The following is a 21,810-nucleotide window of genomic DNA, read 5'->3' as shown; positions in this document are numbered from 1 at the left end:
GCGGTAAGGAAAAGCCAAGCGGGCGGGCCGAGCCCCTCTGCGGCCCGTGGCGTTTCCGCGCCTTTTTTTTCCCGAGAAGGATGCGGTTCGCCCCGGTTCTCCCCGGTTCGCCCCCGCGGACGGGTGAGTCAGGGCCAACGGAGGGGTTGGGGGTAGGCCGTTTGGGTCGTTTCAAATCGACGCTCTGGTTCCCCTTCAGCACGCACAAGCCTTTCGCCTTTTACTAAAGACTTCCGTGGAGGGGAGCGCCGACGAGTGGAACGTGGTATTTTTGGGAGGCTTTGCCCGAGGGAGGGCAGAGCCTGATGGACGTGTGACAAAAGCAGGGTGAGGTTGGCTTTGGGGTTAGGTGCGTGCCTGCGGGTAAGGCAGGTTTTGTCTTTGCTTCTTCTGTAGCTGTTTCAATTCTGTTGCCTTTTGGCCTGGGCTTTCCGCTTCCGTCCCTGCTTGTCCTGCGGCTTTTGGCCTGGGCTTTCCGCTTCCGTCCCTGCTTGTCCTGCGGCTTTTGGCCTGGGCTTTCCGCTTCCGTCCCTGCTTGTCCTGCGGCTTTTGGCCTGGGCTTTCCGCTTCCGTCCCTGCTTGTCCTGCGGCTTTTGGCCTGGGCTTTCCGCTTCCGTCCCTGCTTGTCCTGCGGCTTTTGGCCTGGGCTTTCCGCTTCCGTCCCTGCTTGTCCTGCGGCTTTTGGCCTGGGCTTTCCGCTTCCGTCCCTGCTTGTCCTGCGGCTTTTGGCCTGGGCTTTCCGCTTCCGTCCCTGCTTGTCCTGCGGCTTTTGGCCTGGGCTTTCCGCTTCCGTCCCTGCTTGTCCTGCGGCTTTTGGCCTGGGCTTTCCGCTTCCGTCCCTGCTTGTCCTGCGGCTTTTGGCCTGGGCTTTCCGCTTCCGTCCCTGCTTGTCCTGCGGCTTTTGGCCTGGGCTTTCCGCTTCCGTGGTTTCGGCCGTTCTCGGTGTGGTGACCGAGCGGCCCAGGTGGTGCACGGAGGGTCCGCGCGCCGGGGGCGTCCGATAATGCGGTCATCGCTTCTCGGCCTTTTGGCTAAGATCAAGTGTAGTATCTGTTCTTATCAGTTTAATATCTGATATGTCCTCCATGCGAGGACAACATATTAAACGGATTTTTGCAACAGGGAGTCGGAACAGGGGCTCGCTCCGTCCGCTCCGCGCATCGCCCCGGTATTGCAGCGTCTCCGGGAAGGGTGCAATCTTTCTAAGCGTGTCAAAGAGAAAAGCTAGTGAGGGAGGGAGGGAGGGAGGGAGGGAGGGAGGGAAGGAGGGAATGTCTGAATGAGTGAGGTTTGGGGGAGAGGGGTTTAGGTTAGGGCTAGGGTTTTTGGGGTGAGGGTCAAAAAACTCTCAAAAGGGGGGGGCCCCCCAACAAAGCGGAACAAGCGATCCCTACCAAAAAAACGGGGTGAAAAGGGGGTGTGGGCGGAGCCCTGTCGGCCGGTGGCGTTTTCCCGCCCTTTTAGATATAAAAAAAAAAAAAAAAAAAAAAAAAGGGAGTGACTGAGTGAGTGAGTGACTGAGTGAGTGAGTGAGTGAGTGACAGAGAGAGAGAGAGAGAGAGAGAGAGAGAGAGAGAGAGAGAGAGAGAGAGAGAGAGAGCTGGCTGACATTCAGCGGGGCCGAGGTGAAAAACTGGAAGGCAATCGGAATGAGTTTTTTCTCGCCGTGTCAGTCGACACCAACACGGAGTGGACTGGCTGGAAGGCGCATACGATAAACGCGTACGGATCTTAATGGAGAAAAAGCCATCAATGAAATGGAGAAAGTGCGGTAAGGAAAAGCCAAGCGGGCGGGCCGAGCCCCTCTGCGGCCCGTGGCGTTTCCGCGCCTTTTTTTTCCCGAGAAGGATGCGGTTCGCCCCGGTTCTCCCCGGTTCGCCCCCGCGGACGGGTGAGTCAGGGCCAACGGAGGGGTTGGGGGTAGGCCGTTTGGGTCGTTTCAAATCGACGCTCTGGTTCCCCTTCAGCACGCACAAGCCTTTCGCCTTTTACTAAAGACTTCCGTGGAGGGGAGCGCCGACGAGTGGAACGTGGTATTTTTGGGAGGCTTTGCCCGAGGGAGGGCAGAGCCTGATGGACGTGTGACAAAAGCAGGGTGAGGTTGGCTTTGGGGTTAGGTGCGTGCCTGCGGGTAAGGCAGGTTTTGTCTTTGCTTCTTCTGTAGCTGTTTCAATTCTGTTGCCTTTTGGCCTGGGCTTTCCGCTTCCGTCCCTGCTTGTCCTGCGGCTTTTGGCCTGGGCTTTCCGCTTCCGTCCCTGCTTGTCCTGCGGCTTTTGGCCTGGGCTTTCCGCTTCCGTCCCTGCTTGTCCTGCGGCTTTTGGCCTGGGCTTTCCGCTTCCGTCCCTGCTTGTCCTGCGGCTTTTGGCCTGGGCTTTCCGCTTCCGTGGTTTCGGCCGTTCTCGGTGTGGTGACCGAGCGGCCCAGGTGGTGCACGGAGGGTCCGCGCGCCGGGGGCGTCCGATAATGCGGTCATCGCTTCTCGGCCTTTTGGCTAAGATCAAGTGTAGTATCTGTTCTTATCAGTTTAATATCTGATATGTCCTCCATGCGAGGACAACATATTAAACGGATTTTTGCAACAGGGAGTCGGAACAGGGGCTCGCTCCGTCCGCTCCGCGCATCGCCCCGGTATTGCAGCGTCTCCGGGAAGGGTGCAATCTTTCTAAGCGTGTCAAAGAGAAAAGCTAGTGAGGGAGGGAGGGAGGGAGGGAGGGAGGGAGGGAGGGAAGGAGGGAATGTCTGAATGAGTGAGGTTTGGGGGAGAGGGGTTTAGGTTAGGGCTAGGGTTTTTGGGGTGAGGGTCAAAAAACTCTCAAAAGGGGGGGGCCCCCCAACAAAGCGGAACAAGCGATCCCTACCAAAAAAACGGGGTGAAAAGGGGGTGTGGGCGGAGCCCTGTCGGCCGGTGGCGTTTTCCCGCCCTTTTAGATATAAAAAAAAAAAAAAAAAAAAAAAAAGGGAGTGACTGAGTGAGTGAGTGACTGAGTGAGTGAGTGAGTGAGTGACAGAGAGAGAGAGAGAGAGAGAGAGAGAGAGAGAGAGAGAGAGAGAGAGAGAGAGAGCTGGCTGACATTCAGCGGGGCCGAGGTGAAAAACTGGAAGGCAATCGGAATGAGTTTTTTCTCGCCGTGTCAGTCGACACCAACACGGAGTGGACTGGCTGGAAGGCGCATACGATAAACGCGTACGGATCTTAATGGAGAAAAAGCCATCAATGAAATGGAGAAAGTGCGGTAAGGAAAAGCCAAGCGGGCGGGCCGAGCCCCTCTGCGGCCCGTGGCGTTTCCGCGCCTTTTTTTTCCCGAGAAGGATGCGGTTCGCCCCGGTTCTCCCCGGTTCGCCCCCGCGGACGGGTGAGTCAGGGCCAACGGAGGGGTTGGGGGTAGGCCGTTTGGGTCGTTTCAAATCGACGCTCTGGTTCCCCTTCAGCACGCACAAGCCTTTCGCCTTTTACTAAAGACTTCCGTGGAGGGGAGCGCCGACGAGTGGAACGTGGTATTTTTGGGAGGCTTTGCCCGAGGGAGGGCAGAGCCTGATGGACGTGTGACAAAAGCAGGGTGAGGTTGGCTTTGGGGTTAGGTGCGTGCCTGCGGGTAAGGCAGGTTTTGTCTTTGCTTCTTCTGTAGCTGTTTCAATTCTGTTGCCTTTTGGCCTGGGCTTTCCGCTTCCGTCCCTGCTTGTCCTGCGGCTTTTGGCCTGGGCTTTCCGCTTCCGTCCCTGCTTGTCCTGCGGCTTTTGGCCTGGGCTTTCCGCTTCCGTCCCTGCTTGTCCTGCGGCTTTTGGCCTGGGCTTTCCGCTTCCGTCCCTGCTTGTCCTGCGGCTTTTGGCCTGGGCTTTCCGCTTCCGTCCCTGCTTGTCCTGCGGCTTTTGGCCTGGGCTTTCCGCTTCCGTCCCTGCTTGTCCTGCGGCTTTTGGCCTGGGCTTTCCGCTTCCGTCCCTGCTTGTCCTGCGGCTTTTGGCCTGGGCTTTCCGCTTCCGTCCCTGCTTGTCCTGCGGCTTTTGGCCTGGGCTTTCCGCTTCCGTCCCTGCTTGTCCTGCGGCTTTTGGCCTGGGCTTTCCGCTTCCGTCCCTGCTTGTCCTGCGGCTTTTGGCCTGGGCTTTCCGCTTCCGTCCCTGCTTGTCCTGCGGCTTTTGGCCTGGGCTTTCCGCTTCCGTGGTTTCGGCCGTTCTCGGTGTGGTGACCGAGCGGCCCAGGTGGTGCACGGAGGGTCCGCGCGCCGGGGGCGTCCGATAATGCGGTCATCGCTTCTCGGCCTTTTGGCTAAGATCAAGTGTAGTCAAAGAGAAAAGCTAGGGAGGGAGGGAGGGAGGGAGGGAGGGAGGGGAACGTCTGAATGATTGAGGTTTGGGGGAGAGGGGTTTAGGTTAGGGCTAGGGTTTTTGGGGTGAGGGTCAAAAAACCCTCAAAAGGGGGGGGGGGGCCAACAAAGCGAAACAAGCGATCCCTACCAAAAAAACGGGGTGAAAAGGGGGTGTGGGCGGAGCCCTGTCGGCCGGTGGCGTTTTCCCGCCCTTTTAGATATAAAAAAAAAAAAAAAAAAAAAAAAAAAAAGGGAGTGACTGAGTGAGTGAGTGACTGAGTGAGTGAGTGACTGAGTGAGTGAGTGAGTGACAGAGAGAGAGAGAGAGAGAGAGAGAGAGAGAGAGAGAGAGAGCTGGCTGACATTCAGCGGGGCCGAGGTGAAAAACTGGAAGGCAATCGGAATGAGTTTTTTATCGCCGTGTCAGTCGACACCAACACGGAGTGGACTGGCTGGAAGGCGCATACGATAAACGCGTACGGATCTTAATGGAGAAAAAGCCATCAATGAAATGGAGAAAGTGCGGTAAGGAAAAGCCAAGCGGGCGGGCCGAGCCCCTCTGCGGCCCGTGGCGTTTCCGCGCCTTTTTTTTCCCGAGAAGGATGCGGTTCGCCCCGGTTCTCCCCGGTTCGCCCCCGCGGACGGGTGAGTCAGGGCCAACGGAGGGGTTGGGGGTAGGCCGTTTGGGTCGTTTCAAATCGACGCTCTGGTTCCCCTTCAGCACGCACAAGCCTTTCGCCTTTTACTAAAGACTTCCGTGGAGGGGAGCGCCGACGAGTGGAACGTGGTATTTTTGGGAGGCTTTGCCCGAGGGAGGGCAGAGCCTGATGGACGTGTGACAAAAGCAGGGTGAGGTTGGCTTTGGGGTTAGGTGCGTGCCTGCGGGTAAGGCAGGTTTTGTCTTTGCTTCTTCTGTAGCTGTTTCAATTCTGTTGCCTTTTGGCCTGGGCTTTCCGCTTCCGTCCCTGCTTGTCCTGCGGCTTTTGGCCTGGGCTTTCCGCTTCCGTCCCTGCTTGTCCTGCGGCTTTTGGCCTGGGCTTTCCGCTTCCGTCCCTGCTTGTCCTGCGGCTTTTGGCCTGGGCTTTCCGCTTCCGTCCCTGCTTGTCCTGCGGCTTTTGGCCTGGGCTTTCCGCTTCCGTCCCTGCTTGTCCTGCGGCTTTTGGCCTGGGCTTTCCGCTTCCGTCCCTGCTTGTCCTGCGGCTTTTGGCCTGGGCTTTCCGCTTCCGTCCCTGCTTGTCCTGCGGCTTTTGGCCTGGGCTTTCCGCTTCCGTCCCTGCTTGTCCTGCGGCTTTTGGCCTGGGCTTTCCGCTTCCGTCCCTGCTTGTCCTGCGGCTTTTGGCCTGGGCTTTCCGCTTCCGTCCCTGCTTGTCCTGCGGCTTTTGGCCTGGGCTTTCCGCTTCCGTCCCTGCTTGTCCTGCGGCTTTTGGCCTGGGCTTTCCGCTTCCGTCCCTGCTTGTCCTGCGGCTTTTGGCCTGGGCTTTCCGCTTCCGTCCCTGCTTGTCCTGCGGCTTTTGGCCTGGGCTTTCCGCTTCCGTCCCTGCTTGTCCTGCGGCTTTTGGCCTGGGCTTTCCGCTTCCGTCCCTGCTTGTCCTGCGGCTTTTGGCCTGGGCTTTCCGCTTCCGTCCCTGCTTGTCCTGCGGCTTTTGGCCTGGGCTTTCCGCTTCCGTGGTTTCGGCCGTTCTCGGTGTGGTGACCGAGCGGCCCAGGTGGTGCACGGAGGGTCCGCGCGCCGGGGGCGTCCGATAATGCGGTCATCGCTTCTCGGCCTTTTGGCTAAGATCAAGTGTAGTCAAAGAGAAAAGCTAGGGAGGGAGGGAGGGAGGGAGGGAGGGAGGGGAACGTCTGAATGATTGAGGTTTGGGGGAGAGGGGTTTAGGTTAGGGCTAGGGTTTTTGGGGTGAGGGTCAAAAAACCCTCAAAAGGGGGGGGGGGGCCAACAAAGCGAAACAAGCGATCCCTACCAAAAAAACGGGGTGAAAAGGGGGTGTGGGCGGAGCCCTGTCGGCCGGTGGCGTTTTCCCGCCCTTTTAGATATAAAAAAAAAAAAAAAAAAAAAAAAAAAAAGGGAGTGACTGAGTGAGTGAGTGACTGAGTGAGTGAGTGACTGAGTGAGTGAGTGAGTGACAGAGAGAGAGAGAGAGAGAGAGAGAGAGAGAGAGAGAGAGAGAGCTGGCTGACATTCAGCGGGGCCGAGGTGAAAAACTGGAAGGCAATCGGAATGAGTTTTTTATCGCCGTGTCAGTCGACACCAACACGGAGTGGACTGGCTGGAAGGCGCATACGATAAACGCGTACGGATCTTAATGGAGAAAAAGCCATCAATGAAATGGAGAAAGTGCGGTAAGGAAAAGCCAAGCGGGCGGGCCGAGCCCCTCTGCGGCCCGTGGCGTTTCCGCGCCTTTTTTTTCCCGAGAAGGATGCGGTTCGCCCCGGTTCTCCCCGGTTCGCCCCCGCGGACGGGTGAGTCAGGGCCAACGGAGGGGTTGGGGGTAGGCCGTTTGGGTCGTTTCAAATCGACGCTCTGGTTCCCCTTCAGCACGCACAAGCCTTTCGCCTTTTACTAAAGACTTCCGTGGAGGGGAGCGCCGACGAGTGGAACGTGGTATTTTTGGGAGGCTTTGCCCGAGGGAGGGCAGAGCCTGATGGACGTGTGACAAAAGCAGGGTGAGGTTGGCTTTGGGGTTAGGTGCGTGCCTGCGGGTAAGGCAGGTTTTGTCTTTGCTTCTTCTGTAGCTGTTTCAATTCTGTTGCCTTTTGGCCTGGGCTTTCCGCTTCCGTCCCTGCTTGTCCTGCGGCTTTTGGCCTGGGCTTTCCGCTTCCGTCCCTGCTTGTCCTGCGGCTTTTGGCCTGGGCTTTCCGCTTCCGTCCCTGCTTGTCCTGCGGCTTTTGGCCTGGGCTTTCCGCTTCCGTCCCTGCTTGTCCTGCGGCTTTTGGCCTGGGCTTTCCGCTTCCGTCCCTGCTTGTCCTGCGGCTTTTGGCCTGGGCTTTCCGCTTCCGTCCCTGCTTGTCCTGCGGCTTTTGGCCTGGGCTTTCCGCTTCCGTCCCTGCTTGTCCTGCGGCTTTTGGCCTGGGCTTTCCGCTTCCGTCCCTGCTTGTCCTGCGGCTTTTGGCCTGGGCTTTCCGCTTCCGTCCCTGCTTGTCCTGCGGCTTTTGGCCTGGGCTTTCCGCTTCCGTCCCTGCTTGTCCTGCGGCTTTTGGCCTGGGCTTTCCGCTTCCGTCCCTGCTTGTCCTGCGGCTTTTGGCCTGGGCTTTCCGCTTCCGTCCCTGCTTGTCCTGCGGCTTTTGGCCTGGGCTTTCCGCTTCCGTGGTTTCGGCCGTTCTCGGTGTGGTGACCGAGCGGCCCAGGTGGTGCACGGAGGGTCCGCGCGCCGGGGGCGTCCGATAATGCGGTCATCGCTTCTCGGCCTTTTGGCTAAGATCAAGTGTAGTATCTGTTCTTATCAGTTTAATATCTGATATGTCCTCCATGCGAGGACAACATATTAAACGGATTTTTGCAACAGGGAGTCGGAACAGGGGCTCGCTCCGTCCGCTCCGCGCATCGCCCCGGTATTGCAGCGTCTCCGGGAAGGGTGCAATCTTTCTAAGCGTGTCAAAGAGAAAAGCTAGTGAGGGAGGGAGGGAGGGAGGGAGGGAGGGAAGGAGGGAATGTCTGAATGAGTGAGGTTTGGGGGAGAGGGGTTTAGGTTAGGGCTAGGGTTTTTGGGGTGAGGGTCAAAAAACTCTCAAAAGGGGGGGGGCCCCCCAACAAAGCGGAACAAGCGATCCCTACCAAAAAAACGGGGTGAAAAGGGGGTGTGGGCGGAGCCCTGTCGGCCGGTGGCGTTTTCCCGCCCTTTTAGATATAAAAAAAAAAAAAAAAAAAAAAAAAAAAAGGGAGTGACTGAGTGAGTGAGTGACTGAGTGAGTGAGTGACTGAGTGAGTGAGTGAGTGACAGAGAGAGAGAGAGAGAGAGAGAGAGAGAGAGAGAGAGAGAGAGAGCTGGCTGACATTCAGCGGGGCCGAGGTGAAAAACTGGAAGGCAATCGGAATGAGTTTTTTATCGCCGTGTCAGTCGACACCAACACGGAGTGGACTGGCTGGAAGGCGCATACGATAAACGCGTACGGATCTTAATGGAGAAAAAGCCATCAATGAAATGGAGAAAGTGCGGTAAGGAAAAGCCAAGCGGGCGGGCCGAGCCCCTCTGCGGCCCGTGGCGTTTCCGCGCCTTTTTTTTCCCGAGAAGGATGCGGTTCGCCCCGGTTCTCCCCGGTTCGCCCCCGCGGACGGGTGAGTCAGGGCCAACGGAGGGGTTGGGGGTAGGCCGTTTGGGTCGTTTCAAATCGACGCTCTGGTTCCCCTTCAGCACGCACAAGCCTTTCGCCTTTTACTAAAGACTTCCGTGGAGGGGAGCGCCGACGAGTGGAACGTGGTATTTTTGGGAGGCTTTGCCCGAGGGAGGGCAGAGCCTGATGGACGTGTGACAAAAGCAGGGTGAGGTTGGCTTTGGGGTTAGGTGCGTGCCTGCGGGTAAGGCAGGTTTTGTCTTTGCTTCTTCTGTAGCTGTTTCAATTCTGTTGCCTTTTGGCCTGGGCTTTCCGCTTCCGTCCCTGCTTGTCCTGCGGCTTTTGGCCTGGGCTTTCCGCTTCCGTCCCTGCTTGTCCTGCGGCTTTTGGCCTGGGCTTTCCGCTTCCGTCCCTGCTTGTCCTGCGGCTTTTGGCCTGGGCTTTCCGCTTCCGTCCCTGCTTGTCCTGCGGCTTTTGGCCTGGGCTTTCCGCTTCCGTCCCTGCTTGTCCTGCGGCTTTTGGCCTGGGCTTTCCGCTTCCGTCCCTGCTTGTCCTGCGGCTTTTGGCCTGGGCTTTCCGCTTCCGTCCCTGCTTGTCCTGCGGCTTTTGGCCTGGGCTTTCCGCTTCCGTCCCTGCTTGTCCTGCGGCTTTTGGCCTGGGCTTTCCGCTTCCGTCCCTGCTTGTCCTGCGGCTTTTGGCCTGGGCTTTCCGCTTCCGTCCCTGCTTGTCCTGCGGCTTTTGGCCTGGGCTTTCCGCTTCCGTCCCTGCTTGTCCTGCGGCTTTTGGCCTGGGCTTTCCGCTTCCGTCCCTGCTTGTCCTGCGGCTTTTGGCCTGGGCTTTCCGCTTCCGTGGTTTCGGCCGTTCTCGGTGTGGTGACCGAGCGGCCCAGGTGGTGCACGGAGGGTCCGCGCGCCGGGGGCGTCCGATAATGCGGTCATCGCTTCTCGGCCTTTTGGCTAAGATCAAGTGTAGTATCTGTTCTTATCAGTTTAATATCTGATATGTCCTCCATGCGAGGACAACATATTAAACGGATTTTTGCAACAGGGAGTCGGAACAGGGGCTCGCTCCGTCCGCTCCGCGCATCGCCCCGGTATTGCAGCGTCTCCGGGAAGGGTGCAATCTTTCTAAGCGTGTCAAAGAGAAAAGCTAGTGAGGGAGGGAGGGAGGGAGGGAGGGAGGGAAGGAGGGAATGTCTGAATGAGTGAGGTTTGGGGGAGAGGGGTTTAGGTTAGGGCTAGGGTTTTTGGGGTGAGGGTCAAAAAACTCTCAAAAGGGGGGGGCCCCCCAACAAAGCGGAACAAGCGATCCCTACCAAAAAAACGGGGTGAAAAGGGGGTGTGGGCGGAGCCCTGTCGGCCGGTGGCGTTTTCCCGCCCTTTTAGATATAAAAAAAAAAAAAAAAAAAAAAAAAAAAAGGGAGTGACTGAGTGAGTGAGTGACTGAGTGAGTGAGTGACTGAGTGAGTGAGTGAGTGACAGAGAGAGAGAGAGAGAGAGAGAGAGAGAGAGAGAGAGAGAGAGAGCTGGCTGACATTCAGCGGGGCCGAGGTGAAAAACTGGAAGGCAATCGGAATGAGTTTTTTATCGCCGTGTCAGTCGACACCAACACGGAGTGGACTGGCTGGAAGGCGCATACGATAAACACGTACGGATCTTAATGGAGAAAAAGCCATCAATGAAATGGAGAAAGTGCGGTAAGGAAAAGCCAAGCGGGCGGGCCGAGCCCCTCTGCGGCCCGTGGCGTTTCCGCGCCTTTTTTTTCCCGAGAAGGATGCGGTTCGCCCCGGTTCTCCCCGGTTCGCCCCCGCGGACGGGTGAGTCAGGGCCAACGGAGGGGTTGGGGGTAGGCCGTTTGGGTCGTTTCAAATCGACGCTCTGGTTCCCCTTCAGCACGCACAAGCCTTTCGCCTTTTACTAAAGACTTCCGTGGAGGGGAGCGCCGACGAGTGGAACGTGGTATTTTTGGGAGGCTTTGCCCGAGGGAGGGCAGAGCCTGATGGACGTGTGACAAAAGCAGGGTGAGGTTGGCTTTGGGGTTAGGTGCGTGCCTGCGGGTAAGGCAGGTTTTGTCTTTGCTTCTTCTGTAGCTGTTTCAATTCTGTTGCCTTTTGGCCTGGGCTTTCCGCTTCCGTCCCTGCTTGTCCTGCGGCTTTTGGCCTGGGCTTTCCGCTTCCGTCCCTGCTTGTCCTGCGGCTTTTGGCCTGGGCTTTCCGCTTCCGTCCCTGCTTGTCCTGCGGCTTTTGGCCTGGGCTTTCCGCTTCCGTCCCTGCTTGTCCTGCGGCTTTTGGCCTGGGCTTTCCGCTTCCGTCCCTGCTTGTCCTGCGGCTTTTGGCCTGGGCTTTCCGCTTCCGTCCCTGCTTGTCCTGCGGCTTTTGGCCTGGGCTTTCCGCTTCCGTCCCTGCTTGTCCTGCGGCTTTTGGCCTGGGCTTTCCGCTTCCGTCCCTGCTTGTCCTGCGGCTTTTGGCCTGGGCTTTCCGCTTCCGTCCCTGCTTGTCCTGCGGCTTTTGGCCTGGGCTTTCCGCTTCCGTCCCTGCTTGTCCTGCGGCTTTTGGCCTGGGCTTTCCGCTTCCGTCCCTGCTTGTCCTGCGGCTTTTGGCCTGGGCTTTCCGCTTCCGTCCCTGCTTGTCCTGCGGCTTTTGGCCTGGGCTTTCCGCTTCCGTGGTTTCGGCCGTTCTCGGTGTGGTGACCGAGCGGCCCAGGTGGTGCACGGAGGGTCCGCGCGCCGGGGGCGTCCGATAATGCGGTCATCGCTTCTCGGCCTTTTGGCTAAGATCAAGTGTAGTATCTGTTCTTATCAGTTTAATATCTGATATGTCCTCCATGCGAGGACAACATATTAAACGGATTTTTGCAACAGGGAGTCGGAACAGGGGCTCGCTCCGTCCGCTCCGCGCATCGCCCCGGTATTGCAGCGTCTCCGGGAAGGGTGCAATCTTTCTAAGCGTGTCAAAGAGAAAAGCTAGTGAGGGAGGGAGGGAGGGAGGGAAGGAGGGAATGTCTGAATGAGTGAGGTTTGGGGGAGAGGGGTTTAGGTTAGGGCTAGGGTTTTTGGGGTGAGGGTCAAAAAACTCTCAAAAGGGGGGGGCCCCCCAACAAAGCGGAACAAGCGATCCCTACCAAAAAAACGGGGTGAAAAGGGGGTGTGGGCGGAGCCCTGTCGGCCGGTGGCGTTTTCCCGCCCTTTTAGATATAAAAAAAAAAAAAAAAAAAAAAAAAAAAAGGGAGTGACTGAGTGAGTGAGTGACTGAGTGAGTGAGTGACTGAGTGAGTGAGTGAGTGACAGAGAGAGAGAGAGAGAGAGAGAGAGAGAGAGAGAGAGAGAGAGAGCTGGCTGACATTCAGCGGGGCCGAGGTGAAAAACTGGAAGGCAATCGGAATGAGTTTTTTATCGCCGTGTCAGTCGACACCAACACGGAGTGGACTGGCTGGAAGGCGCATACGATAAACGCGTACGGATCTTAATGGAGAAAAAGCCATCAATGAAATGGAGAAAGTGCGGTAAGGAAAAGCCAAGCGGGCGGGCCGAGCCCCTCTGCGGCCCGTGGCGTTTCCGCGCCTTTTTTTTCCCGAGAAGGATGCGGTTCGCCCCGGTTCTCCCCGGTTCGCCCCCGCGGACGGGTGAGTCAGGGCCAACGGAGGGGTTGGGGGTAGGCCGTTTGGGTCGTTTCAAATCGACGCTCTGGTTCCCCTTCAGCACGCACAAGCCTTTCGCCTTTTACTAAAGACTTCCGTGGAGGGGAGCGCCGACGAGTGGAACGTGGTATTTTTGGGAGGCTTTGCCCGAGGGAGGGCAGAGCCTGATGGACGTGTGACAAAAGCAGGGTGAGGTTGGCTTTGGGGTTAGGTGCGTGCCTGCGGGTAAGGCAGGTTTTGTCTTTGCTTCTTCTGTAGCTGTTTCAATTCTGTTGCCTTTTGGCCTGGGCTTTCCGCTTCCGTCCCTGCTTGTCCTGCGGCTTTTGGCCTGGGCTTTCCGCTTCCGTCCCTGCTTGTCCTGCGGCTTTTGGCCTGGGCTTTCCGCTTCCGTCCCTGCTTGTCCTGCGGCTTTTGGCCTGGGCTTTCCGCTTCCGTCCCTGCTTGTCCTGCGGCTTTTGGCCTGGGCTTTCCGCTTCCGTCCCTGCTTGTCCTGCGGCTTTTGGCCTGGGCTTTCCGCTTCCGTCCCTGCTTGTCCTGCGGCTTTTGGCCTGGGCTTTCCGCTTCCGTCCCTGCTTGTCCTGCGGCTTTTGGCCTGGGCTTTCCGCTTCCGTCCCTGCTTGTCCTGCGGCTTTTGGCCTGGGCTTTCCGCTTCCGTCCCTGCTTGTCCTGCGGCTTTTGGCCTGGGCTTTCCGCTTCCGTCCCTGCTTGTCCTGCGGCTTTTGGCCTGGGCTTTCCGCTTCCGTCCCTGCTTGTCCTGCGGCTTTTGGCCTGGGCTTTCCGCTTCCGTCCCTGCTTGTCCTGCGGCTTTTGGCCTGGGCTTTCCGCTTCCGTGGTTTCGGCCGTTCTCGGTGTGGTGACCGAGCGGCCCAGGTGGTGCACGGAGGGTCCGCGCGCCGGGGGCGTCCGATAATGCGGTCATCGCTTCTCGGCCTTTTGGCTAAGATCAAGTGTAGTATCTGTTCTTATCAGTTTAATATCTGATATGTCCTCCATGCGAGGACAACATATTAAACGGATTTTTGCAACAGGGAGTCGGAACAGGGGCTCGCTCCGTCCGCTCCGCGCATCGCCCCGGTATTGCAGCGTCTCCGGGAAGGGTGCAATCTTTCTAAGCGTGTCAAAGAGAAAAGCTAGTGAGGGAGGGAGGGAGGGAGGGAAGGAGGGAATGTCTGAATGAGTGAGGTTTGGGGGAGAGGGGTTTAGGTTAGGGCTAGGGTTTTTGGGGTGAGGGTCAAAAAACTCTCAAAAGGGGGGGGCCCCCCAACAAAGCGGAACAAGCGATCCCTACCAAAAAAACGGGGTGAAAAGGGGGTGTGGGCGGAGCCCTGTCGGCCGGTGGCGTTTTCCCGCCCTTTTAGATATAAAAAAAAAAAAAAAAAAAAAAAAAAAAAGGGAGTGACTGAGTGAGTGAGTGACTGAGTGAGTGAGTGACTGAGTGAGTGAGTGAGTGACAGAGAGAGAGAGAGAGAGAGAGAGAGAGAGAGAGAGAGAGAGAGAGCTGGCTGACATTCAGCGGGGCCGAGGTGAAAAACTGGAAGGCAATCGGAATGAGTTTTTTATCGCCGTGTCAGTCGACACCAACACGGAGTGGACTGGCTGGAAGGCGCATACGATAAACACGTACGGATCTTAATGGAGAAAAAGCCATCAATGAAATGGAGAAAGTGCGGTAAGGAAAAGCCAAGCGGGCGGGCCGAGCCCCTCTGCGGCCCGTGGCGTTTCCGCGCCTTTTTTTTCCCGAGAAGGATGCGGTTCGCCCCGGTTCTCCCCGGTTCGCCCCCGCGGACGGGTGAGTCAGGGCCAACGGAGGGGTTGGGGGTAGGCCGTTTGGGTCGTTTCAAATCGACGCTCTGGTTCCCCTTCAGCACGCACAAGCCTTTCGCCTTTTACTAAAGACTTCCGTGGAGGGGAGCGCCGACGAGTGGAACGTGGTATTTTTGGGAGGCTTTGCCCGAGGGAGGGCAGAGCCTGATGGACGTGTGACAAAAGCAGGGTGAGGTTGGCTTTGGGGTTAGGTGCGTGCCTGCGGGTAAGGCAGGTTTTGTCTTTGCTTCTTCTGTAGCTGTTTCAATTCTGTTGCCTTTTGGCCTGGGCTTTCCGCTTCCGTCCCTGCTTGTCCTGCGGCTTTTGGCCTGGGCTTTCCGCTTCCGTCCCTGCTTGTCCTGCGGCTTTTGGCCTGGGCTTTCCGCTTCCGTCCCTGCTTGTCCTGCGGCTTTTGGCCTGGGCTTTCCGCTTCCGTCCCTGCTTGTCCTGCGGCTTTTGGCCTGGGCTTTCCGCTTCCGTCCCTGCTTGTCCTGCGGCTTTTGGCCTGGGCTTTCCGCTTCCGTCCCTGCTTGTCCTGCGGCTTTTGGCCTGGGCTTTCCGCTTCCGTCCCTGCTTGTCCTGCGGCTTTTGGCCTGGGCTTTCCGCTTCCGTCCCTGCTTGTCCTGCGGCTTTTGGCCTGGGCTTTCCGCTTCCGTCCCTGCTTGTCCTGCGGCTTTTGGCCTGGGCTTTCCGCTTCCGTCCCTGCTTGTCCTGCGGCTTTTGGCCTGGGCTTTCCGCTTCCGTCCCTGCTTGTCCTGCGGCTTTTGGCCTGGGCTTTCCGCTTCCGTCCCTGCTTGTCCTGCGGCTTTTGGCCTGGGCTTTCCGCTTCCGTCCCTGCTTGTCCTGCGGCTTTTGGCCTGGGCTTTCCGCTTCCGTCCCTGCTTGTCCTGCGGCTTTTGGCCTGGGCTTTCCGCTTCCGTCCCTGCTTGTCCTGCGGCTTTTGGCCTGGGCTTTCCGCTTCCGTGGTTTCGGCCGTTCTCGGTGTGGTGACCGAGCGGCCCAGGTGGTGCACGGAGGGTCCGCGCGCCGGGGGCGTCCGATAATGCGGTCATCGCTTCTCGGCCTTTTGGCTAAGATCAAGTGTAGTATCTGTTCTTATCAGTTTAATATCTGATATGTCCTCCATGCGAGGACAACATATTAAACGGATTTTTGCAACAGGGAGTCGGAACAGGGGCTCGCTCCGTCCGCTCCGCGCATCGCCCCGGTATTGCAGCGTCTCCGGGAAGGGTGCAATCTTTCTAAGCGTGTCAAAGAGAAAAGCTAGTGAGGGAGGGAGGGAGGGAGGGAAGGAGGGAATGTCTGAATGAGTGAGGTTTGGGGGAGAGGGGTTTAGGTTAGGGCTAGGGTTTTTGGGGTGAGGGTCAAAAAACTCTCAAAAGGGGGGGGCCCCCCAACAAAGCGGAACAAGCGATCCCTACCAAAAAAACGGGGTGAAAAGGGGGTGTGGGCGGAGCCCTGTCGGCCGGTGGCGTTTTCCCGCCCTTTTAGATATAAAAAAAAAAAAAAAAAAAAAAAAAAAAAGGGAGTGACTGAGTGAGTGAGTGACTGAGTGAGTGAGTGACTGAGTGAGTGAGTGAGTGACAGAGAGAGAGAGAGAGAGAGAGAGAGAGAGAGAGAGAGAGAGAGAGCTGGCTGACATTCAGCGGGGCCGAGGTGAAAAACTGGAAGGCAATCGGAATGAGTTTTTTATCGCCGTGTCAGTCGACACCAACACGGAGTGGACTGGCTGGAAGGCGCATACGATAAACACGTACGGATCTTAATGGAGAAAAAGCCATCAATGAAATGGAGAAAGTGCGGTAAGGAAAAGCCAAGCGGGCGGGCCGAGCCCCTCTGCGGCCCGTGGCGTTTCCGCGCCTTTTTTTTCCCGAGAAGGATGCGGTTCGCCCCGGTTCTCCCCGGTTCGCCCCCGCGGACGGGTGAGTCAGGGCCAACGGAGGGGTTGGGGGTAGGCCGTTTGGGTCGTTTCAAATCGACGCTCTGGTTCCCCTTCAGCACGCACAAGCCTTTCGCCTTTTACTAAAGACTTCCGTGGAGGGGAGCGCCGACGAGTGGAACGTGGTATTTTTGGGAGGCTTTGCCCGAGGGAGGGCAGAGCCTGATGGACGTGTGACAAAAGCAGGGTGAGGTTGGCTTTGGGGTTAGGTGCGTGCCTGCGGGTAAGGCAGGTTTTGTCTTTGCTTCTTCTGTAGCTGTTTCAATTCTGTTGCCTTTTGGCCTGGGCTTTCCGCTTCCGTCCCTGCTTGTCCTGCGGCTTTTGGCCTGGGCTTTCCGCTTCCGTCCCTGCTTGTCCTGCGGCTTTTGGCCTGGGCTTTCCGCTTCCGTCCCTGCTTGTCCTGCGGCTTTTGGCCTGGGCTTTCCGCTTCCGTCCCTGCTTGTCCTGCGGCTTTTGGCCTGGGCTTTCCGCTTCCGTCCCTGCTTGTCCTGCGGCTTTTGGCCTGGGCTTTCCGCTTCCGTCCCTGCTTGTCCTGCGGCTTTTGGCCTGGGCTTTCCGCTTCCGTCCCTGCTTGTCCTGCGGCTTTTGGCCTGGGCTTTCCGCTTCCGTCCCTGCTTGTCCTGCGGCTTTTGGCCTGGGCTTTCCGCTTCCGTCCCTGCTTGTCCTGCGGCTTTTGGCCTGGGCTTTCCGCTTCCGTCCCTGCTTGTCCTGCGGCTTTTGGCCTGGGCTTTCCGCTTCCGTCCCTGCTTGTCCTGCGGCTTTTGGCCTGGGCTTTCCGCTTCCGTCCCTGCTTGTCCTGCGGCTTTTGGCCTGGGCTTTCCGCTTCCGTCCCTGCTTGTCCTGCGGCTTTTGGCCTGGGCTTTCCGCTTCCGTCCCTGCTTGTCCTGCGGCTTTTGGCCTGGGCTTTCCGCTTCCGTCCCTGCTTGTCCTGCGGCTTTTGGCCTGGGCTTTCCGCTTCCGTGGTTTCGGCCGTTCTCGGTGTGGTGACCGAGCGGCCCAGGTGGTGCACGGAGGGTCCGCGCGCCGGGGGCGTCCGATAATGCGGTCATCGCTTCTCGGCCTTTTGGCTAAGATCAAGTGTAGTATCTGTTCTTATCAGTTTAATATCTGATATGTCCTCCATGCGAGGACAACATATTAAACGGATTTTTGCAACAGGGAGTCGGAACAGGGGCTCGCTCCGTCCGCTCCGCGCATCGCCCCGGTATTGCAGCGTCTCCGGGAAGGGTGCAATCTTTCTAAGCGTGTCAAAGAGAAAAGCTAGTGAGGGAGGGAGGGAGGGAGGGAAGGAGGGAATGTCTGAATGAGTGAGGTTTGGGGGAGAGGGGTTTAGGTTAGGGCTAGGGTTTTTGGGGTGAGGGTCAAAAAACTCTCAAAAGGGGGGGGCCCCCCAACAAAGCGGAACAAGCGATCCCTACCAAAAAAACGGGGTGAAAAGGGGGTGTGGGCGGAGCCCTGTCGGCCGGTGGCGTTTTCCCGCCCTTTTAGATATAAAAAAAAAAAAAAAAAAAAAAAAAAAAAGGGAGTGACTGAGTGAGTGAGTGACTGAGTGAGTGAGTGACTGAGTGAGTGAGTGAGTGACAGAGAGAGAGAGAGAGAGAGAGAGAGAGAGAGAGAGAGAGAGCTGGCTGACATTCAGCGGGGCCGAGGTGAAAAACTGGAAGGCAATCGGAATGAGTTTTTTATCGCCGTGTCAGTCGACACCAACACGGAGTGGACTGGCTGGAAGGCGCATACGATAAACGCGTACGGATCTTAATGGAGAAAAAGCCATCAATGAAATGGAGAAAGTGCGGTAAGGAAAAGCCAAGCGGGCGGGCCGAGCCCCTCTGCGGCCCGTGGCGTTTCCGCGCCTTTTTTTTCCCGAGAAGGATGCGGTTCGCCCCGGTTCTCCCCGGTTCGCCCCCGCGGACGGGTGAGTCAGGGCCAACGGAGGGGTTGGGGGTAGGCCGTTTGGGTCGTTTCAAATCGACGCTCTGGTTCCCCTTCAGCACGCACAAGCCTTTCGCCTTTTACTAAAGACTTCCGTGGAGGGGAGCGCCGACGAGTGGAACGTGGTATTTTTGGGAGGCTTTGCCCGAGGGAGGGCAGAGCCTGATGGACGTGTGACAAAAGCAGGGTGAGGTTGGCTTTGGGGTTAGGTGCGTGCCTGCGGGTAAGGCAGGTTTTGTCTTTGCTTCTTCTGTAGCTGTTTCAATTCTGTTGCCTTTTGGCCTGGGCTTTCCGCTTCCGTCCCTGCTTGTCCTGCGGCTTTTGGCCTGGGCTTTCCGCTTCCGTCCCTGCTTGTCCTGCGGCTTTTGGCCTGGGCTTTCCGCTTCCGTCCCTGCTTGTCCTGCGGCTTTTGGCCTGGGCTTTCCGCTTCCGTCCCTGCTTGTCCTGCGGCTTTTGGCCTGGGCTTTCCGCTTCCGTCCCTGCTTGTCCTGCGGCTTTTGGCCTGGGCTTTCCGCTTCCGTCCCTGCTTGTCCTGCGGCTTTTGGCCTGGGCTTTCCGCTTCCGTCCCTGCTTGTCCTGCGGCTTTTGGCCTGGGCTTTCCGCTTCCGTCCCTGCTTGTCCTGCGGCTTTTGGCCTGGGCTTTCCGCTTCCGTCCCTGCTTGTCCTGCGGCTTTTGGCCTGGGCTTTCCGCTTCCGTCCCTGCTTGTCCTGCGGCTTTTGGCCTGGGCTTTCCGCTTCCGTCCCTGCTTGTCCTGCGGCTTTTGGCCTGGGCTTTCCGCTTCCGTCCCTGCTTGTCCTGCGGCTTTTGGCCTGGGCTTTCCGCTTCCGTGGTTTCGGCCGTTCTCGGTGTGGTGACCGAGCGGCCCAGGTGGTGCACGGAGGGTCCGCGCGCCGGGGGCGTCCGATAATGCGGTCATCGCTTCTCGGCCTTTTGGCTAAGATCAAGTGTAGTATCTGTTCTTATCAGTTTAATATCTGATATGTCCTCCATGCGAGGACAACATATTAAACGGATTTTTGCAACAGGGAGTCGGAACAGGGGCTCGCTCCGTCCGCTCCGCGCATCGCCCCGGTATTGCAGCGTCTCCGGGAAGGGTGCAATCTTTCTAAGCGTGTCAAAGAGAAAAGCTAGTGAGGGAGGGAGGGAGGGAGGGAAGGAGGGAATGTCTGAATGAGTGAGGTTTGGGGGAGAGGGGTTTAGGTTAGGGCTAGGGTTTTTGGGGTGAGGGTCAAAAAACTCTCAAAAGGGGGGGGCCCCCCAACAAAGCGGAACAAGCGATCCCTACCAAAAAAACGGGGTGAAAAGGGGGTGTGGGCGGAGCCCTGTCGGCCGGTGGCGTTTTCCCGCCCTTTTAGATATAAAAAAAAAAAAAAAAAAAAAAAAAAAAAGGGAGTGACTGAGTGAGTGAGTGACTGAGTGAGTGAGTGACTGAGTGAGTGAGTGAGTGACAGAGAGAGAGAGAGAGAGAGAGAGAGAGAGAGAGAGAGAGAGAGAGCTGGCTGACATTCAGCGGGGCCGAGGTGAAAAACTGGAAGGCAATCGGAATGAGTTTTTTATCGCCGTGTCAGTCGACACCAACACGGAGTGGACTGGCTGGAAGGCGCATACGATAAACACGTACGGATCTTAATGGAGAAAAAGCCATCAATGAAATGGAGAAAGTGCGGTAAGGAAAAGCCAAGCGGGCGGGCCGAGCCCCTCTGCGGCCCGTGGCGTTTCCGCGCCTTTTTTTTCCCGAGAAGGATGCGGTTCGCCCCGGTTCTCCCCGGTTCGCCCCCGCGGACGGGTGAGTCAGGGCCAACGGAGGGGTTGGGGGTAGGCCGTTTGGGTCGTTTCAAATCGACGCTCTGGTTCCCCTTCAGCACGCACAAGCCTTTCGCCTTTTACTAAAGACTTCCGTGGAGGGGAGCGCCGACGAGTGGAACGTGGTATTTTTGGGAGGCTTTGCCCGAGGGAGGGCAGAGCCTGATGGACGTGTGACAAAAGCAGGGTGAGGTTGGCTTTGGGGTTAGGTGCGTGCCTGCGGGTAAGGCAGGTTTTGTCTTTGCTTCTTCTGTAGCTGTTTCAATTCTGTTGCCTTTTGGCCTGGGCTTTCCGCTTCCGTCCCTGCTTGTCCTGCGGCTTTTGGCCTGGGCTTTCCGCTTCCGTCCCTGCTTGTCCTGCGGCTTTTGGCCTGGGCTTTCCGCTTCCGTCCCTGCTTGTCCTGCGGCTTTTGGCCTGGGCTTTCCGCTTCCGTCCCTGCTTGTCCTGCGGCTTTTGGCCTGGGCTTTCCGCTTCCGTCCCTGCTTGTCCTGCGGCTTTTGGCCTGGGCTTTCCGCTTCCGTCCCTGCTTGTCCTGCGGCTTTTGGCCTGGGCTTTCCGCTTCCGTCCCTGCTTGTCCTGCGGCTTTTGGCCTGGGCTTTCCGCTTCCGTCCCTGCTTGTCCTGCGGCTTTTGGCCTGGGCTTTCCGCTTCCGTCCCTGCTTGTCCTGCGGCTTTTGGCCTGGGCTTTCCGCTTCCGTCCCTGCTTGTCCTGCGGCTTTTGGCCTGGGCTTTCCGCTTCCGTCCCTGCTTGTCCTGCGGCTTTTGGCCTGGGCTTTCCGCTTCCGTCCCTGCTTGTCCTGCGGCTTTTGGCCTGGGCTTTCCGCTTCCGTCCCTGCTTGTCCTGCGGCTTTTGGCCTGGGCTTTCCGCTTCCGTCCCTGCTTGTCCTGCGGCTTTTGGCCTGGGCTTTCCGCTTCCGTCCCTGCTTGTCCTGCGGCTTTTGGCCTGGGCTTTCCGCTTCCGTGGTTTCGGCCGTTCTCGGTGTGGTGACCGAGCGGCCCAGGTGGTGCACGGAGGGTCCGCGCGCCGGGGGCGTCCGATAATGCGGTCATCGCTTCTCGGCCTTTTGGCTAAGATCAAGTGTAGTATCTGTTCTTATCAGTTTAATATCTGATATGTCCTCCATGCGAGGACAACATATTAAACGGATTTTTGCAACAGGGAGTCGGAACAGGGGCTCGCTCCGTCCGCTCCGCGCATCGCCCCGGTATTGCAGCGTCTCCGGGAAGGGTGCAATCTTTCTAAGCGTGTCAAAGAGAAAAGCTAGTGAGGGAGGGAGGGAGGGAGGGAAGGAGGGAATGTCTGAATGAGTGAGGTTTGGGGGAGAGGGGTTTAGGTTAGGGCTAGGGTTTTTGGGGTGAGGGTCAAAAAACTCTCAAAAGGGGGGGGCCCCCCAACAAAGCGGAACAAGCGATCCCTACCAAAAAAACGGGGTGAAAAGGGGGTGTGGGCGGAGCCCTGTCGGCCGGTGGCGTTTTCCCGCCCTTTTAGATATAAAAAAAAAAAAAAAAAAAAAAAAAAAAAGGGAGTGACTGAGTGAGTGAGTGACTGAGTGAGTGAGTGACTGAGTGAGTGAGTGAGTGACAGAGAGAGAGAGAGAGAGAGAGAGAGAGAGAGAGAGAGAGAGCTGGCTGACATTCAGCGGGGCCGAGGTGAAAAACTGGAAGGCAATCGGAATGAGTTTTTTATCGCCGTGTCAGTCGACACCAACACGGAGTGGACTGGCTGGAAGGCGCATACGATAAACGCGTACGGATCTTAATGGAGAAAAAGCCATCAATGAAATGGAGAAAGTGCGGTAAGGAAAAGCCAAGCGGGCGGGCCGAGCCCCTCTGCGGCCCGTGGCGTTTCCGCGCCTTTTTTTTCCCGAGAAGGATGCGGTTCGCCCCGGTTCTCCCCGGTTCGCCCCCGCGGACGGGTGAGTCAGGGCCAACGGAGGGGTTGGGGGTAGGCCGTTTGGGTCGTTTCAAATCGACGCTCTGGTTCCCCTTCAGCACGCACAAGCCTTTCGCCTTTTACTAAAGACTTCCGTGGAGGGGAGCGCCGACGAGTGGAACGTGGTATTTTTGGGAGGCTTTGCCCGAGGGAGGGCAGAGCCTGATGGACGTGTGACAAAAGCAGGGTGAGGTT

General features: G+C 57.8%; 23 non-coding genes across 23 annotated transcripts; all 23 read left to right on the top strand.

Moving 5' to 3' along the window:
* The first annotated feature begins 179 nt into the window (after positions 1 to 179).
* Positions 180 to 297, top strand: LOC136964732 (U5 spliceosomal RNA). Its single transcript, XR_010879184.1, has one exon. It is a non-coding gene; the product is annotated as a U5 spliceosomal RNA (small nuclear RNA).
* A 714-nt stretch (positions 298 to 1,011) lies between these two features.
* Positions 1,012 to 1,202, top strand: LOC136964803 (U2 spliceosomal RNA). Its single transcript, XR_010879252.1, has one exon. It is a non-coding gene; the product is annotated as a U2 spliceosomal RNA (small nuclear RNA).
* A 745-nt stretch (positions 1,203 to 1,947) lies between these two features.
* LOC136964731 (U5 spliceosomal RNA) lies at positions 1,948 to 2,065 on the top strand. Its single transcript, XR_010879183.1, has one exon. It is a non-coding gene; the product is annotated as a U5 spliceosomal RNA (small nuclear RNA).
* A 406-nt stretch (positions 2,066 to 2,471) lies between these two features.
* On the top strand, positions 2,472 to 2,662 carry LOC136964802 (U2 spliceosomal RNA). Its single transcript, XR_010879251.1, has one exon. It is a non-coding gene; the product is annotated as a U2 spliceosomal RNA (small nuclear RNA).
* Positions 2,663 to 3,409: 747 nt separating this feature from the next.
* Positions 3,410 to 3,527, top strand: LOC136964730 (U5 spliceosomal RNA). Its single transcript, XR_010879182.1, has one exon. It is a non-coding gene; the product is annotated as a U5 spliceosomal RNA (small nuclear RNA).
* A 1,475-nt stretch (positions 3,528 to 5,002) lies between these two features.
* Positions 5,003 to 5,120, top strand: LOC136964729 (U5 spliceosomal RNA). The gene has a single exon (XR_010879181.1). It is a non-coding gene; the product is annotated as a U5 spliceosomal RNA (small nuclear RNA).
* A 1,697-nt stretch (positions 5,121 to 6,817) lies between these two features.
* On the top strand, positions 6,818 to 6,935 carry LOC136964728 (U5 spliceosomal RNA). Its single transcript, XR_010879180.1, has one exon. It is a non-coding gene; the product is annotated as a U5 spliceosomal RNA (small nuclear RNA).
* Positions 6,936 to 7,693: 758 nt separating this feature from the next.
* On the top strand, positions 7,694 to 7,884 carry LOC136964801 (U2 spliceosomal RNA). Its single transcript, XR_010879250.1, has one exon. It is a non-coding gene; the product is annotated as a U2 spliceosomal RNA (small nuclear RNA).
* A 746-nt stretch (positions 7,885 to 8,630) lies between these two features.
* LOC136964727 (U5 spliceosomal RNA) lies at positions 8,631 to 8,748 on the top strand. Its single transcript, XR_010879179.1, has one exon. It is a non-coding gene; the product is annotated as a U5 spliceosomal RNA (small nuclear RNA).
* A 758-nt stretch (positions 8,749 to 9,506) lies between these two features.
* Positions 9,507 to 9,697, top strand: LOC136964800 (U2 spliceosomal RNA). The gene has a single exon (XR_010879249.1). It is a non-coding gene; the product is annotated as a U2 spliceosomal RNA (small nuclear RNA).
* A 745-nt stretch (positions 9,698 to 10,442) lies between these two features.
* LOC136964725 (U5 spliceosomal RNA) lies at positions 10,443 to 10,560 on the top strand. Its single transcript, XR_010879178.1, has one exon. It is a non-coding gene; the product is annotated as a U5 spliceosomal RNA (small nuclear RNA).
* A 758-nt stretch (positions 10,561 to 11,318) lies between these two features.
* LOC136964799 (U2 spliceosomal RNA) lies at positions 11,319 to 11,509 on the top strand. The gene has a single exon (XR_010879248.1). It is a non-coding gene; the product is annotated as a U2 spliceosomal RNA (small nuclear RNA).
* Positions 11,510 to 12,246: 737 nt separating this feature from the next.
* On the top strand, positions 12,247 to 12,364 carry LOC136964723 (U5 spliceosomal RNA). Its single transcript, XR_010879176.1, has one exon. It is a non-coding gene; the product is annotated as a U5 spliceosomal RNA (small nuclear RNA).
* A 758-nt stretch (positions 12,365 to 13,122) lies between these two features.
* On the top strand, positions 13,123 to 13,313 carry LOC136964798 (U2 spliceosomal RNA). Its single transcript, XR_010879247.1, has one exon. It is a non-coding gene; the product is annotated as a U2 spliceosomal RNA (small nuclear RNA).
* A 737-nt stretch (positions 13,314 to 14,050) lies between these two features.
* Positions 14,051 to 14,168, top strand: LOC136964722 (U5 spliceosomal RNA). Its single transcript, XR_010879175.1, has one exon. It is a non-coding gene; the product is annotated as a U5 spliceosomal RNA (small nuclear RNA).
* An 890-nt stretch (positions 14,169 to 15,058) lies between these two features.
* Positions 15,059 to 15,249, top strand: LOC136964797 (U2 spliceosomal RNA). Its single transcript, XR_010879246.1, has one exon. It is a non-coding gene; the product is annotated as a U2 spliceosomal RNA (small nuclear RNA).
* A 737-nt stretch (positions 15,250 to 15,986) lies between these two features.
* On the top strand, positions 15,987 to 16,104 carry LOC136964721 (U5 spliceosomal RNA). The gene has a single exon (XR_010879174.1). It is a non-coding gene; the product is annotated as a U5 spliceosomal RNA (small nuclear RNA).
* Positions 16,105 to 16,994: 890 nt separating this feature from the next.
* Positions 16,995 to 17,185, top strand: LOC136964795 (U2 spliceosomal RNA). The gene has a single exon (XR_010879244.1). It is a non-coding gene; the product is annotated as a U2 spliceosomal RNA (small nuclear RNA).
* Positions 17,186 to 17,918: 733 nt separating this feature from the next.
* Positions 17,919 to 18,036, top strand: LOC136964720 (U5 spliceosomal RNA). The gene has a single exon (XR_010879173.1). It is a non-coding gene; the product is annotated as a U5 spliceosomal RNA (small nuclear RNA).
* Positions 18,037 to 18,794: 758 nt separating this feature from the next.
* On the top strand, positions 18,795 to 18,985 carry LOC136964794 (U2 spliceosomal RNA). The gene has a single exon (XR_010879243.1). It is a non-coding gene; the product is annotated as a U2 spliceosomal RNA (small nuclear RNA).
* A 737-nt stretch (positions 18,986 to 19,722) lies between these two features.
* LOC136964719 (U5 spliceosomal RNA) lies at positions 19,723 to 19,840 on the top strand. Its single transcript, XR_010879172.1, has one exon. It is a non-coding gene; the product is annotated as a U5 spliceosomal RNA (small nuclear RNA).
* An 890-nt stretch (positions 19,841 to 20,730) lies between these two features.
* Positions 20,731 to 20,921, top strand: LOC136964793 (U2 spliceosomal RNA). The gene has a single exon (XR_010879242.1). It is a non-coding gene; the product is annotated as a U2 spliceosomal RNA (small nuclear RNA).
* A 733-nt stretch (positions 20,922 to 21,654) lies between these two features.
* LOC136964718 (U5 spliceosomal RNA) lies at positions 21,655 to 21,772 on the top strand. Its single transcript, XR_010879171.1, has one exon. It is a non-coding gene; the product is annotated as a U5 spliceosomal RNA (small nuclear RNA).
* The last annotated feature ends 38 nt before the right edge of the window (positions 21,773 to 21,810 follow it).

Source organism: Osmerus mordax, chromosome 20 (genome assembly GCF_038355195.1).
Source record: "Osmerus mordax isolate fOsmMor3 chromosome 20, fOsmMor3.pri, whole genome shotgun sequence".
Classification (NCBI taxonomy): domain Eukaryota; kingdom Metazoa; phylum Chordata; class Actinopteri; order Osmeriformes; family Osmeridae; genus Osmerus; species Osmerus mordax.
The sequence above is the reverse complement of the archived record's forward strand: the minus strand, read 5'-3'. Positions and strand labels throughout refer to the sequence as shown.